The sequence below is a fragment of the Lepisosteus oculatus genome, unplaced genomic scaffold (genome assembly GCF_040954835.1).
Source record: "Lepisosteus oculatus isolate fLepOcu1 unplaced genomic scaffold, fLepOcu1.hap2 HAP2_SCAFFOLD_82, whole genome shotgun sequence".
NCBI classification, from domain to species: domain Eukaryota; kingdom Metazoa; phylum Chordata; class Actinopteri; order Semionotiformes; family Lepisosteidae; genus Lepisosteus; species Lepisosteus oculatus.
The window spans coordinates 353169-366202 of NW_027168383.1; the positions used below are offsets into that span (position 1 = coordinate 353169).

The 13034-nt window shown below is 44.7% G+C and overlaps 3 non-coding genes across 3 annotated transcripts; all 3 read left to right on the forward strand.

Moving 5' to 3' along the window:
• Positions 1–1050: 1050 nt before the first annotated feature.
• On the forward strand, positions 1051–1192 carry LOC138235590 (U4 spliceosomal RNA). Its single transcript, XR_011188266.1, has one exon. It is a non-coding gene; the product is annotated as a U4 spliceosomal RNA (small nuclear RNA).
• A 7761-nt stretch (positions 1193–8953) lies between these two features.
• Positions 8954–9095, forward strand: LOC138235607 (U4 spliceosomal RNA). The gene has a single exon (XR_011188284.1). It is a non-coding gene; the product is annotated as a U4 spliceosomal RNA (small nuclear RNA).
• A 3196-nt stretch (positions 9096–12291) lies between these two features.
• Positions 12292–12364, forward strand: trnar-ccu (transfer RNA arginine (anticodon CCU)). Its single transcript has one exon. It is a non-coding gene; the product is annotated as a tRNA-Arg (tRNA).
• The last annotated feature ends 670 nt before the right edge of the window (positions 12365–13034 follow it).

The window sequence follows — 13034 nt, forward strand, 5'->3', positions numbered from 1 at the left end:
TTGACTTGTTGTTTGCTTTGGCTTTTCGGGCCGGTTTGGCTGAAACAAGCACTGCCTCATCCTTTCTCATTTTGAGTTTATTGGCGTAGGCGTGAGGGCAGTTCTTAAAAACGTGTCCTTCCGAGCCACATAAATTGCACTTTGGCAGCATTGAACAGTCAGAGGCTAAATGTCCCTGTTTGCCACAGGTCTTGCAGAATTTCACAGTGCAGGACGATGCCAGGTGTCCCACAGCACCACAGCGCCGACACACCTTTGGTTGTCCCACATAAAAAACATAGCCATTGCAGGCGCCCAGCCGGATTGTAGAGGGCAGGTGCCTTAAGCCTCCATTTACATTGTCTGGTAGCAAGCGAACCTCAAATTTCCTTGCTCCTGTTTTTATACCGTCAACATCTCTAACCTCAGTTCCATGGTGGACGGTGCAGTACTGCTTAAGCCAGGTGTGAATGTCCTCCGTCTTTGCCAGTTCCGAGAACATAACAACATGCACCGTTTTCCTCTCTCTCTGTGTCAGAGGCTGCAAGTTGATCTTCTCAAGGGCAGGAACTTTCCCTCTTTTTGCCTCAAACACATCCACACATTGTTCAAACAGAGAATAGGTAGCAAAAACAACCTCAAATGCTTTCTGACCTGGGAGAGCGAAGATGAAATCCAAGTGCCGAGGTTCAAAGCCAAGTTCCTTCTGTAACACTTTTCTGCTGAACTGCATACGATCCATGAAGAGGTCATCCAAAAGCTCAAAACGTACAGCATTCTTGCGGGATCCAAAGGTTGCCATCTCAAACTGCAAAACAAACACTGCTTCCACAAAACAAGAAAACTATCCAACTACTCCAACTACAGGCTGATCAAGGTATCTCCCCTGCCAGGTAAGCCGAGAGCCGCAGGCGATGAGCCCGGAGCTGAACGGGCCCCACTGGCTCGTTTGTAAGGCCAGGTGCAAGCTAGAAGAAGAAGAAGATAAATATGAAGCGTTACCGCAACGACATGCCATGAGACGATCGATAACGATTTCCATAGGATCCCCGCGGTTGCCTGGCAACCGTCAGCTTTGCGCAGTGGCAGTATCGTAGCCTGTGAGGTTTAGCCGAGGCGCGATTATTGCTAGTTGAAAACTTTTCCCAATACCCCGCTTCCGCCGGTTTGCAATACAATCGGCGAAAGCAATTTTTGACAGTCTCGTCAGAGACTGAGCAAGGTGTTTAAAGACAGACTTTGTCAGGCATCGTGCTGTTTAACTGCAATACTATATCGCTGGAGGAAACAGCCCGGGTTCAATGAGCCTTGGAATGTGACTAGGAAAGTGAAGCCTTTTGAAAGAGGTAATGTCGACGCTTTTTTAACAGAGCACCAAAAAAGCGTCTTTTTTGAATGTCTGGGTACTGAGCATTGGTGGTTCAATGGTAGAATTCTCGCTTCCCACGTAGGAGGCTCTGGTTCGATTCCCAGCCAAAGCAGTGGCTTTTGCAGCGAGCGGCTCCATCACTTGCATCCCCTTGCAATTCGCAACTGAAAACCCACTGAAGCAAAGCATTTGTTAGCCAGGTCAGTACCCGGATGAGGGTGAGCTACAGGGAAAAACAAAGTTTCCAGCTGGAAGCGGTGTTAATGGTGCCGGTGGGGGGGCGCTCACCCTGAGGTCTGTGCGGGTCCCAATGCCCCAGCATAGTGACGGAGACGCTGTGTTGTAAAAGGGCGCTGTCTCTTGGAAGAGATGTAAAACCGAGGTCACAGTGCTCTGTGGTCATTAAAAATGACCACCAAAACCTTTGACAAATGCTCTTGGTAATTGATGGTCTTCAATAATGCTTCTCCTTTAGGTACATTTTAAATCAGCTGAAAAATGCTGTGAAATGGGGGGTCACTTCACGCCAGTGTAGGATTTGGGTTACAAGAACCATGAAACTGCACGAGAAAGCCCGTACACTGAATTACACGGCTTTCTATTCAAAGAAGGGCAAAAGAAATTCCCTGAGTTCGATTTTTTGCAGCACAGAGAGGATTGCTGTCGTGAGGCTGGTTAGCTCAGTTGGTTAGAGTGTGGTGCTAATAACGCCAAGGTCGTGGGTTCTATCCCCGTACGGACCAATCCTTTCCTCCTCTCTTACAAAAGCTGTTAGGTTCCTTTCCGTGGTGAGATGGGTTGTTATGCAACGCTGCCACATAGTGCCGACAGACAATTAAATGACAAAAATGAAGAGAATTAAAGCAGCTGGAAAAGTTTTCTTACAACTTTTGAGCTGACACAGTTTTGGAAAATGTTTTCTTCACACTGCACTGTACCACATAGGCAGCCAAGAGTCTCCAAAACAAAACAGAATTGACAGTCATATAATGTCCATTAACCCCGGTTTTAAACATAGCATCATGTCTGCCATCATAAGAATATGAGTCCAATATTTTAGAATATAGTCAGAATGTCTTCTAACCTTACCTGTGGTGTCTTTAATCCCTATTGCTCAATGCATGGTGTACGTACTGCATACATGTGTCTTGAGAATGAGGAATGGGCCCCTGAGACATTTACCTGTTTCACAAATGATCGTATTTAGTAGAGATTCTGTTTGGGATTCAGATGTGCATTCGGACAGCAATTCCTTTCAAGAAATGATACGTTCTGGATGAGGTCAACGGTGCTGGAATACTGTATTTAGGATGTGTTTGCAGTGATTGTGTCTCCTGCTTCAACGCAGTGATATATAGATGTGCTCCTGTAATTTATTGGTACATGCCCAGGGCAGTAAGTAGTCTGAGGATTTATTTCCAGACGGCATAGAGCAGTGAAGCAGTGAAGTAGTGCAACACACTGGATCATTATATTATTAGAATCTATTCTACTTAAATTATTACATTATACACAACTTGAGCTCTCAGCACCGTACTGAGCCCAGGTGTTTTTCTAAAGCTGTCAGGTGCAGTTCATTTACATGAAGGAAATCTCTTACTGGGTACGATTACAATGCAGTAAGTAGCACAGACTACTTAGGGAGTAGGCTGATGTGTTTAAAAACAACCAGCGCCAGGCAGGAGTCGAACCACCAAACTCCTAATCCATAGTCAGACGCATTATCCATTGCACCACTGGCCCTGGTGTGACACTGCAGGACTGTAACCCAGTGAGCTTAGCACTGCAACTAGTAAAATATTACCCCCGGTCCATTCTTTTCCAAAAGTGAGAAACACCTGTTTTCTACATTTTGTCTGTTTTAAAACCATATCTCTTTAAACCAAACCAAGAGTTTGTCTCTTGCACTGATATTCTGATTCATTTCGATTTCAAAGAACAAAAAAAACATTACCTTCCAAAGCATCATAAAATTGTCCCTTCTTCCAGACTCTACTTCTCTCTTGTAGTAGTACAGCAGACCTTTCCAGGTGAGCAGATCACAGAGTCCGAAATGAGCTTCCTCCATCAAGCAAAGTACCTGAACATGACTCTGTCATCATAAAAGCGCCCCTGTAAAAAGAAATTAAATCCGAAATCAAGAGGGCAGTTGCCTACTGAAGTTCAAGAAGTCATAAATTTTAACCTAGCAACACATTAAAGGCTGCATCTATACAAGTACGATTCTAGAAATGCTCACCAGATTACGTTTTAAGAAAGAACTGCGCCTCAGGTTCCGCCGAGATCTTAACTCGGATGGCAGGATTCAGAGTCTGGAGTGTGGAATGATGGCGCACGGAGGGTCCACATACTGTGGATCTCTCAGTGATCTTCCGCGTTTTCAAACCGCCAGCGTGTGACTCCCCTGTCCCCGTGACCTCATTGCTCTGCTCTCGCCTCTCTGCAGCTAAGCCCGACTCATGGTTAAGTGGAAAAAAATATGCCCTCAACGTGATATTTACTCTGGAGTGAGGATAGTTGTTACCTTCTTATCGTTGAAACGGATGTATGTGATGTGGCGACTAGGTTCTTCTCCATTAGCAGGCTTAAGGTTAAAGAAAAAAACATTGCTGACTTCTTTTTTTTTTGCCAGCCGCGAGCGCTGATTAGCGATGTTTGTATTTCATGTTTTGCAAGTTGCATCCATTTTAAGAAAAACAAGTTGTTAAAGACAGGAAATAAATACTTGCATTTAATTAAGTCTAGCCATAGGCGGTTGTCCATAATGACCAGTTCTGTTCGAGAAGACAGAACAAAAAAAGGCAACGCGGGAATTCGGACTCAGGATCTCCTGTTTGCTAGACAGGCGCTTTAAGCAACTAAGCCACGGTGCCCCAGAAGTACTGTCCTTTTGCAGCCCCTTGGACACACCACTCAGACACATCTGCAGTCGGTGTGTGCTCCGCCTGCTCGCTGAGCAAGTTGCCACCTTTACATACAATAGCAACATAGACACCAAGAGAAAGGATGACAAATGGCTTTTATCTGGAACTTTTCATGTCCAAGGAGCACAATGTGCTTTCTGTGTACAGCAGGGCCACTGAACTCCACACCGGCCATTGAACCACAGCAGTGGCTTGCTGGCTTGACATCTCCCAAGGAAAATGTTGAAATCACATGTGGAACAGGAAAATGACCCTCGAGTACGAGGGAAAAAAAGAACTGTACAACATAGGCAGCCAAGAGTCTCCAAAACAAAACAGAATTGACAGATAGGAGAAAAGTCCCACTCGTCCTGAAGTTCCCAAAATCCAGCACTGAGCGTAAACAAAGTGTCTAAGTAGCGTGGGAATGCTAACCCTAACCCTAGCTGGAGTTTGAGCAATCCAGCACTGAGCGTAAAAAGATGAGTCAAAGTAATGTCTAATCGGATTAGTTTCCTTAGAGCTGGTTCAGAGTTTGCTCAAGAGTTTACCCAGTGGGCATTGATTCGTCGAATATACGTATATTCACGGCGAAAATACGGCTATACGTTTATATACGTCGCCTCGACGTATAATCAACGTCGAATTGCAACCGTAAAATCGACGACATTAATAAACGCATATACAACGTCGAAAACACATCTAACACAGTGCCTGAGGCTTTTTACTGTACGTATCGCGTGTGCCGCAACTAGGAGTATACGGCTGTCTGCACAGTGTACGAAGTAAATTATTTTCGCAATAATTAATTTACACGTGTATAATAAATATAGTAAATATAATAAATTAATTACTGCGAAAATAATTTTCTTCGTAAATCCTGCAATCCAGATGATTGGGGCATTGATGCATGGCTACAGTCTGTGCTAGGAACATGGAGAGGGTCTCTGGTTCAATACATATTTGTGGGTCTGGTATTATTCGTTATGATCATATCGTTAATATCCTATTTGAAAAACATGTGGACTAAAGCTGCTGCTTCTGTGCTAATTGTACGCCCTGAAGGGATCATGAAGGTCAAAAAATGATTTCATGGGAAAGGTTCTCTTATCTAGTGGCAGAACCTGATGGGTAGAACAATATAGTTTTAAGGGGGGTTACCCTTGGGAGTGATTCCCCTAGATGCAAATGATTATTGTGGTTTGTTTGTTCATAATAAGATGTTTTGCAGGAACGGAACAAAGAGAAATTTTACAACTTCAGCTAGAATTGTTCTGCAAAACGTCACAGCTGAGGCAGGGGAACAATGTGTAGATTTTTCTAAGAGTTATTACCCAGTTGTTGACCAATCTGTTGACCAAAGTTGACCAAAAAAGCCTAAGATTATGCTGGGCTCCAGCCCACAGGGATTTACCTGTGCTGTAAGAACTAATGAGTGAATAAGGAGACTGGATTCTGGTGAAAGACTTCAGGAAAAAGAAATGGTGTTCACTCAGGTGGAGGGGGCTGTACCAGGTGCTGCTGACCACTGCCACTGCTGTGAAGGTCACAGAAATGGTGCCCTGGATTCATGCTTCCCACTGTAAAAAGGTCACAAACGAACTGAGCAAAGCGCAGGAGTGATGTCTCCACAAGGACAGATGGGGATAACCTGCTTGGGACTGATGTGCACAGCCTTTTTCCTTTTTATGTAGAAGCCTGTCACCACCCCAAAAGAGGAAGAAACTAAACACGAAGCGTCTTTGTATACAAACTGGCTGAATGAAACTGATAATGAGGGGGATATGAGTAATTTGTGGTAGAAATTTATAAATCATACTGTAAAGTTAAAGAAATTTAATGCATCTTGTTATATATGTGCTTTAATGCCTCATTCTACAGCCTCACCCATGCGACTTTTTATGAAATGTACTCTTTTATTAATATCACGTTAGAAGGCTTAGACGCTATCAAACAAGAATTAAGGGGAGTTAGATTAATGGCACTTCAGAACAGGTTCGTGCTGGACCTTCAAAATGCAGCATCTGGAGGAGTCTATGCTTTAGTAGGAGACTCCTGTTGTACATATATTCCAGCTAATGACTATGATTACGGAAATCTTACGCTCGCTATTCAGCATTTGAAAGAACTAAAAGACAAGGTGAATAAAGAGAGAGGCATAAAAGATACACCGGCTTTTCTCTCCTGGTTAGAATCACTGTTTGGGCCAGGGGGAATGTTTTTCTTTTAAGTTACTAACACCGATTATAGGGGCTGTGATACTTGTCTTCCTGTTTTTATGTTGCTGTATGACATGTATTATTCCAATGCTTCGAAATATGGAAATATGGTACCTAGGGGGATAAACTGTTCATCCTTCCAGTCTGGAGAATTGGCAGCTGTCTGACGTCAGTAAGTGATCCTTAAAAAAATTAATAGTTCCATGACAGTGTGCATCACCAGAAAATCAATTTCAATGCATTAAAACTCTTGTTATCCTTCTGATCATTGAAGTGTCATTGCCCCAGCACTGTATACTCTTACTTTTGACGCCTGTCTGAAGTTGGATCCATTTCTAAGAATGGTGACTCACATATCCTCATGCTCAACTTTGGCTCAACCACACAAACTATGAAGTTAATCATCTGCTTTTGCTCCAAGATTTATGTTACTAGGCTCTCTCCTGGGGATCCACGTGGATCCATGACAGAATTCAGGGAATTCAGAATTCTGATACCTCAGCTCAGATTCTGACTGGGCAGACTGTCATTGTCTGGTGTGAATGTGTGCATATCTGTTTTTGTGCATGTTCTGTGGCCTGTTGTACAGTACATCACAAATGAAAGGGAAATGGAAAACTAAAATAAGACTCAAGTGTTTTATCTTTCATTAACAGTGTTTCATTAGTATCTGTGCTAGATCCTGTCATCCACTGCTTACCATGACAGGCTCTAGCACAGGATAGCAGCTAATACATTTAACAATCTCACTGCACAATGTTGTATATTCAAGGGCTGATCTTCTGTACTTTTTCTTTCACTTTTCATTTCCTAGAAACTCAGTCCTGCCAGGAATAATCTGAGAACAAAATCAATCTGAGTGAAAATCTAAACAGAGGAAGATTGTTTTACAGAGTCAACAAGGTCTAATTCAAGGTCATCAGCACTAACAACATTCTCTCTGGAGACAGGCGATAAGAAAATTGAAAGTGTGGGCCTCATGCTGGGCCGGGAAATGCGATCACCGGTGGACCTGGTCTTCGGCCTGTTGCCCGGAGACGGGTCGGCACCACCGGCTGGACCGGACTACGAGTGGGACCTGCGGCAGCGGATGCAGCGGGTGCACAGCTTTGCACGGACCCACCTGACACAGGCGGGGGTCCGGCAGAAGCGGCACTACGACCTGCGCTGCAGGGGGCCTGCCTTCCAGCTCGGGGACTCGGTTTGGGTGTACAACCCGCGCCGCCGCAAAGGCCTCAGCCCTAAGCTGGCGCCGTCGTGGGAGGGGCCCGCTGAGGTACTCGGGGTGGTGGGCGAGGTCTGCTACCGTGTCCGGTTGCAAACACGGGGGAGAGTGGTGGTCCTGCACCGAGACCGCCTGGCCCCCTACCGGGCCCGGGAGGAGGAGCCGTGTGGGGAGGCTCCAGAGGAGCAGCCGGGGCCGGAGCCGGCCGATAGTGGGGCGTCTGTGGATCGCCAGCCGTCACCGCGGCGCAGCGGCCGCTCACGCAGGGTTCCGCAGCAGTTGGCCGAATACGAGTACAGCCTGAGGGGGGTGTTCGACGTCGGCGAGACGCCAGACGCTTCAGGTGGGGGCAGTGTAACGCCCTCGCCTGGTGGTGAGGAGGAAGCGCCCCCAGGCGCTCGTAGTACCGCTGGGCATGCTGGGAGTGGTAGCCGGGGAGAGTCTGAGGGTCAGCACGATGACCAGCGGCTGACCCTACCTGTGTTAATAATGTCCTAGTGATTCTTGTGCCCTGTGTAGTCCTGTAAAAGTGTAGTGTGTTGTTAGGTAATTACCACCCTAACTATGTGTACGTGTTCCGTCAGTCTCCTCATGTGTGTGTAGATCCTGTGTTTGGTTTTGTGTGGTTGTAAACGAATAAAGCTAATGCTTGTTTGTTAATCGCGTCTCCACTCGTCCTTGTTCTGTAAAGAACCTGTAAACGCTACAATATTGTTAGTTGCTGTAGCTAGACGTTCAAATGAGTTTCATGGCCAGATGGACTGTTTCCTCCAGCGGTATAGTATTGCAGTGAGACAGCACGATGCCTGCAAGACTATGTCACGCAAAACGCCACAGATTGTGTTTGTCCGTTCGTGTCAGTCGTCCTGCAGCCACGGGAAGTGGGACACAAACATGCTGCAATGCTTTCAAGACGTTAGGATTTGTTTGTGTAACATCCGAGAAGAGTACTTGTGGCTTGAATGTGAACTGTACGTGCCCGCCCCCTTTCCTCTGTAGTGCATGAGTTCCTCCCGGCATGCCCTTCGTCATTGTTCTCTCATCTTGTATTTAAAGGGTTGTATTTCTGCTGCTGAAAATAAGCAACGGTTTTCTCACAACGCCCTTTGTTCCCGACGGAGCCCTTGTCTGTCATGAAATTCTTCAAAACCTCAAGCTAGAAGAAGAAGACGACAAATATGAAGCGTTACAGCAATGACATGCCATGAGACGATTGATAACGATTTCCTAGGATCCCCGCGGTTGCCTGGCAACCGTCAGCTTTGCGCAGTGGCAGTATCATAGCCTGTGAGGTTTAGCCGAGGCGCGATTATTGCTAGTTGAAAACTTTTCCCAATACCCCGCTTCCACCGGTTTGCAATACAATCGGCGAAAGCAATTTTTGACAGTCTCGTCAGAGACTGAGCAAGGTGTTTAAAGACAGATTTTGTCATGGTGACATCATGGTAGAAAGAAACGAGCTTGTTACGTCTCCACAGAAACGCTCTTTAGCTCTTTCAGCATTATGCAGAGAACAGCGTCTGTCGAGATTACTTTTGTGTCAGCGCGAAACGCCGTGTGCTGTCAGTTTGATTTCATATTGCTCATAGCGGCGCCCGGCTTTTGTCTGTCAAACGTTAGGTTGCGCTTCTTCATGCTGCATCGTCGGCATGAGTGGAGCTTTTTAAACGTCTGTACTTATTGTAACGCAACGGGGGCTCAGGCCCTTGCCGCATCTGGTCGGCCCAAAGTATAGGTGGCTCGAACCCGGGACTTCCGCGTCTCTCTGCAGCGACCTAGCCCCGTGAGCTAGAGAGAGATCTCTCCACAGCCCAGTAGCTGTGGTCCTGCTATCACAGGGAAGGGCGGTGACGTCACCCGCTCTGGTACGCCGGCTCTTACACAGTGCCTGTCGGCCGTAAGCGTTACATTACTGCGCCCCATAAGAAATCGTTTGTCCCCGTTCAAAAGAGATTGTGCGATGTCCTGCAGCGTTCGCAAAGCAAACCTTTGACAGTTTGAAAAGAGGAATTTATTCTGCTTCCTGTGCGTGCAGTAGTTACAAAGTTGAACGTCTTTACACGATCTGCTGCACTTTTCAGTGGGCGGGCTTTGTCAAACGGCTTGGAAAAACGCACTGTTTCGGCTCGGGAAACATCCCAGTGGGCATTGATTCGTCGAATATACGTATATTTACGGCGAAAATACGGCTATACGTATATATACGTCGCCTCGACGTATAATCAACGTCGAATTGCAACCGTAAAATCGACGACATGAATAAACGCATATATAACGTCGAAAACACATCTAACACAGTGCCTGAGGCTTTTTACTGTATGTATCGTGTGTGCCGCAACTAGGAGTATACGGCACTCTGCACAGTGTACGAAGTAAATTATTTTCGCAGTAATTAATTTATTATATTTACTATATTTATTATACACGTGTAAATTAATTACTGCGAAAATAATTTACTTCGTACACTGTGCAGTATCAGCGGTTTTACAGTATATATCGCCTTTAAAGGTGGCTTCTCAAAACGCTTTATGGGATAAAAACAACCAGAACAGCAGCAACAACAATATTGTATTTCGTTGCACTTTGAAAACCAAGTAATAACTTAACTATACAGTACGTGCAAACGTTTCGTATGTTGCTGTCGTGAATGCCTGCGTACCCATAAGTATCTTATTTGCCTTGAGTCTGTCTACAGTATATCTGTCCCACTACCCCCCTCCCTCCCTCCCTCAATTCAATTCAATTCAATTCAAGGTGTTTTATTTGCATGACAGATGGGTACAAGCAGTTTTGGGTATGTATATTGTAACGCTTACTGCTGACAGGCACTGTGTAAGACCCGGCGTACCAGAGCAGCGCACCGAGGAAGCGTTTGCATTTATAACTTAGTTTTTAAAATTAGTCAAGCAATATGAACTCCCGGAGTGCTGGCTGTGACGAATTAAACCGGTCTCACAGGTATTCAAAGTAGGAAGTACAGTGTTAAGTGGTAGCTGGGCTACTCCCTCAATAGAATCGCTTTAAGGAAAAGCATTTTCAGAGAGCAATCACGCTGTGTTTATGTAGAAAAAGCGATTAGGTTTATGATCAATCTAATTACCTATTCGCTTAAAACGCTATATAAAATAAAGTTTATTTAGAGATGAATGATCAGTGTCGCAGTTTAAATAATGGGAGTCAGGAAACTAACACACAGCGCCACCGGATTTAATAACGCAATAAAAACGCTATAAAATAATGTGACTAGGCACAGAAAAAGTTTACAGCACAGTACAATAATAAATGCTGACCATGACTTTAGAAGCATAAATTACCTTACACTCAATTTAAACACAAGCTGTCTTTCTGTATGAACCTCTAAGCTGGTTCATACAGAAAATGTAGAAATGCATTAGCCTGATTATGATTAAAAAACACATAATTAAACACGCGTTTGCGATTTAAATCACAACACGATTTAAATCAATATAAATGTTTATATTGTAACGCATACTGTCCAGCCTCCATTTCTTTATAAAAATTTACTCTGTTGCACACACACACTAGAAGCAGGAACCGCTGTCAGAAGGGAAGATATGTTCAAAATATCGCAAATATCGATCATGTTGCGATATTTTGAAATATAAAAGTCAATTGATTGTCCATAATATCGCTTACCTATTTTTTCGAAGAAATGTTTGTTAAAAGAAAAGTCCAGCACCAGCTGGATTTGAACACACAACCTGACAGTTGGTAGTCATGCACCTAGACCAGTCGGCTACAAGACAGCTCACATGAACAGGCAGGCGAAACAGCCCTACACAGCCCTACACAGCCCTGTCGCAGTACACGGATATAATCATACCGTTATTAAATTCTTTAGATACGCGATTCCATATTATATTCCCTTTTAATCAAATTCTAAAAGTATGCTTGTTGACTTCGGTATCACGTTAGTTAAAGACTTCGAAGCTTACAATGTTTAGGGAGAAATGGAATACTGGTGTGTATTTTTTTCTTTAAAGTACCAAGACCAGCTATATACTGTATGTTTATGTTCCAAAATTAATATCGTTTATGGCCTTCACACGCGTTACAGTATGCTCCTATTCTTTTTATGCTCAGCTACTAAGATTTCCCTTCAGTGGTAAAATTCAATATCTACAACGGGCACAGTAAAGACGTTTACAGTAAGTCTTTCTACGACAGACCAACGGACCACGAGTGCCCCTGTCGGTCAACCAATCACGCACCGCGGTACCCCGTGTCATCTTACCTGCGGTACGTGTCTGTACCACTCACTTTGAATGGCTGCATCTGTAGCTGATCACTGTCAGTCAGGGAGCTCAGAGGTGAAAAGCCTGTTTGAGAGACAATTCGCTGTCGATCAGTTCAATATGTTCCGTACCAGCTCGGCACACCTGAGATCATCTTGGTAGCTGTGTAGCTCAGATGAGTGAGAGCGTGTGTGTGTGTATCACCGTGATTGGATGCCGGTCCTTCTCAGGTCACAGTAAACCTTCTGCTGCCTAACTTCCCTAATTTTGGGGATCCCTTTGAAAAAGCAAAGGAAAACTAAACTGGCTCTTCATCAGCGTGATCGACCCCACCCAGTGTGCCCCAGTGGCCTAATGGCTAAGACACTGGCCTCCTAAGCCAGGGATTGTGGGTTCGAGTCCCATCTGGGGTGCTCCTGTCCCATTTTGAGTGTACAAATGTCCTTGTGATTTGCAAAGCTACAACCCCACCTTACTCAGTGAGCGTCTCTGCTTTTCTCTCACATACAGTTGGGAGAAATAATTTTGTAAACAGCCCTTCGGAATGATGTGGATTTCTGCATGAATGGCTCCTAACATGTGATCTTATCTTTATCTAAGTCATAATAATTAATAAAGAGAGTCTGATTTAACAAACAACACACGCCCAACATTTGACATTGCTGTTTCTTTATTGACCAAATGGTTTAAACAATCAAGGTCATTGATGGAAAAAGTACGTGAACCCTTATATTAAGGAGCTAGTGGAACCTCCTTTATGACAAAAACCTCAACCCCCACTTTCTGTAGCGGCTGGTCAGACCTGAGCAGCGGTTAGGAGGTATTTTGGCCTATTCCTCTATGCAAAACTGTTTCAGTTCATGTATATTTTTGGGATGTCTTGCGCTGAACGGCCTGCTTCAGATCATGCCACAGCACTTCAATGGGATTGGGGTCAGGACTCTTACTTGGCCATCCCAAAATACGGAATTTCTTCTGTTTCAGCCACTCTGTTGTTGATGTACTCCTTTGTTTTTGTCATGCTGCATGACCCAGCGTCTTTCGAGTTTTAGATCACAGGCAGACACCCTGACATTCTGCTGT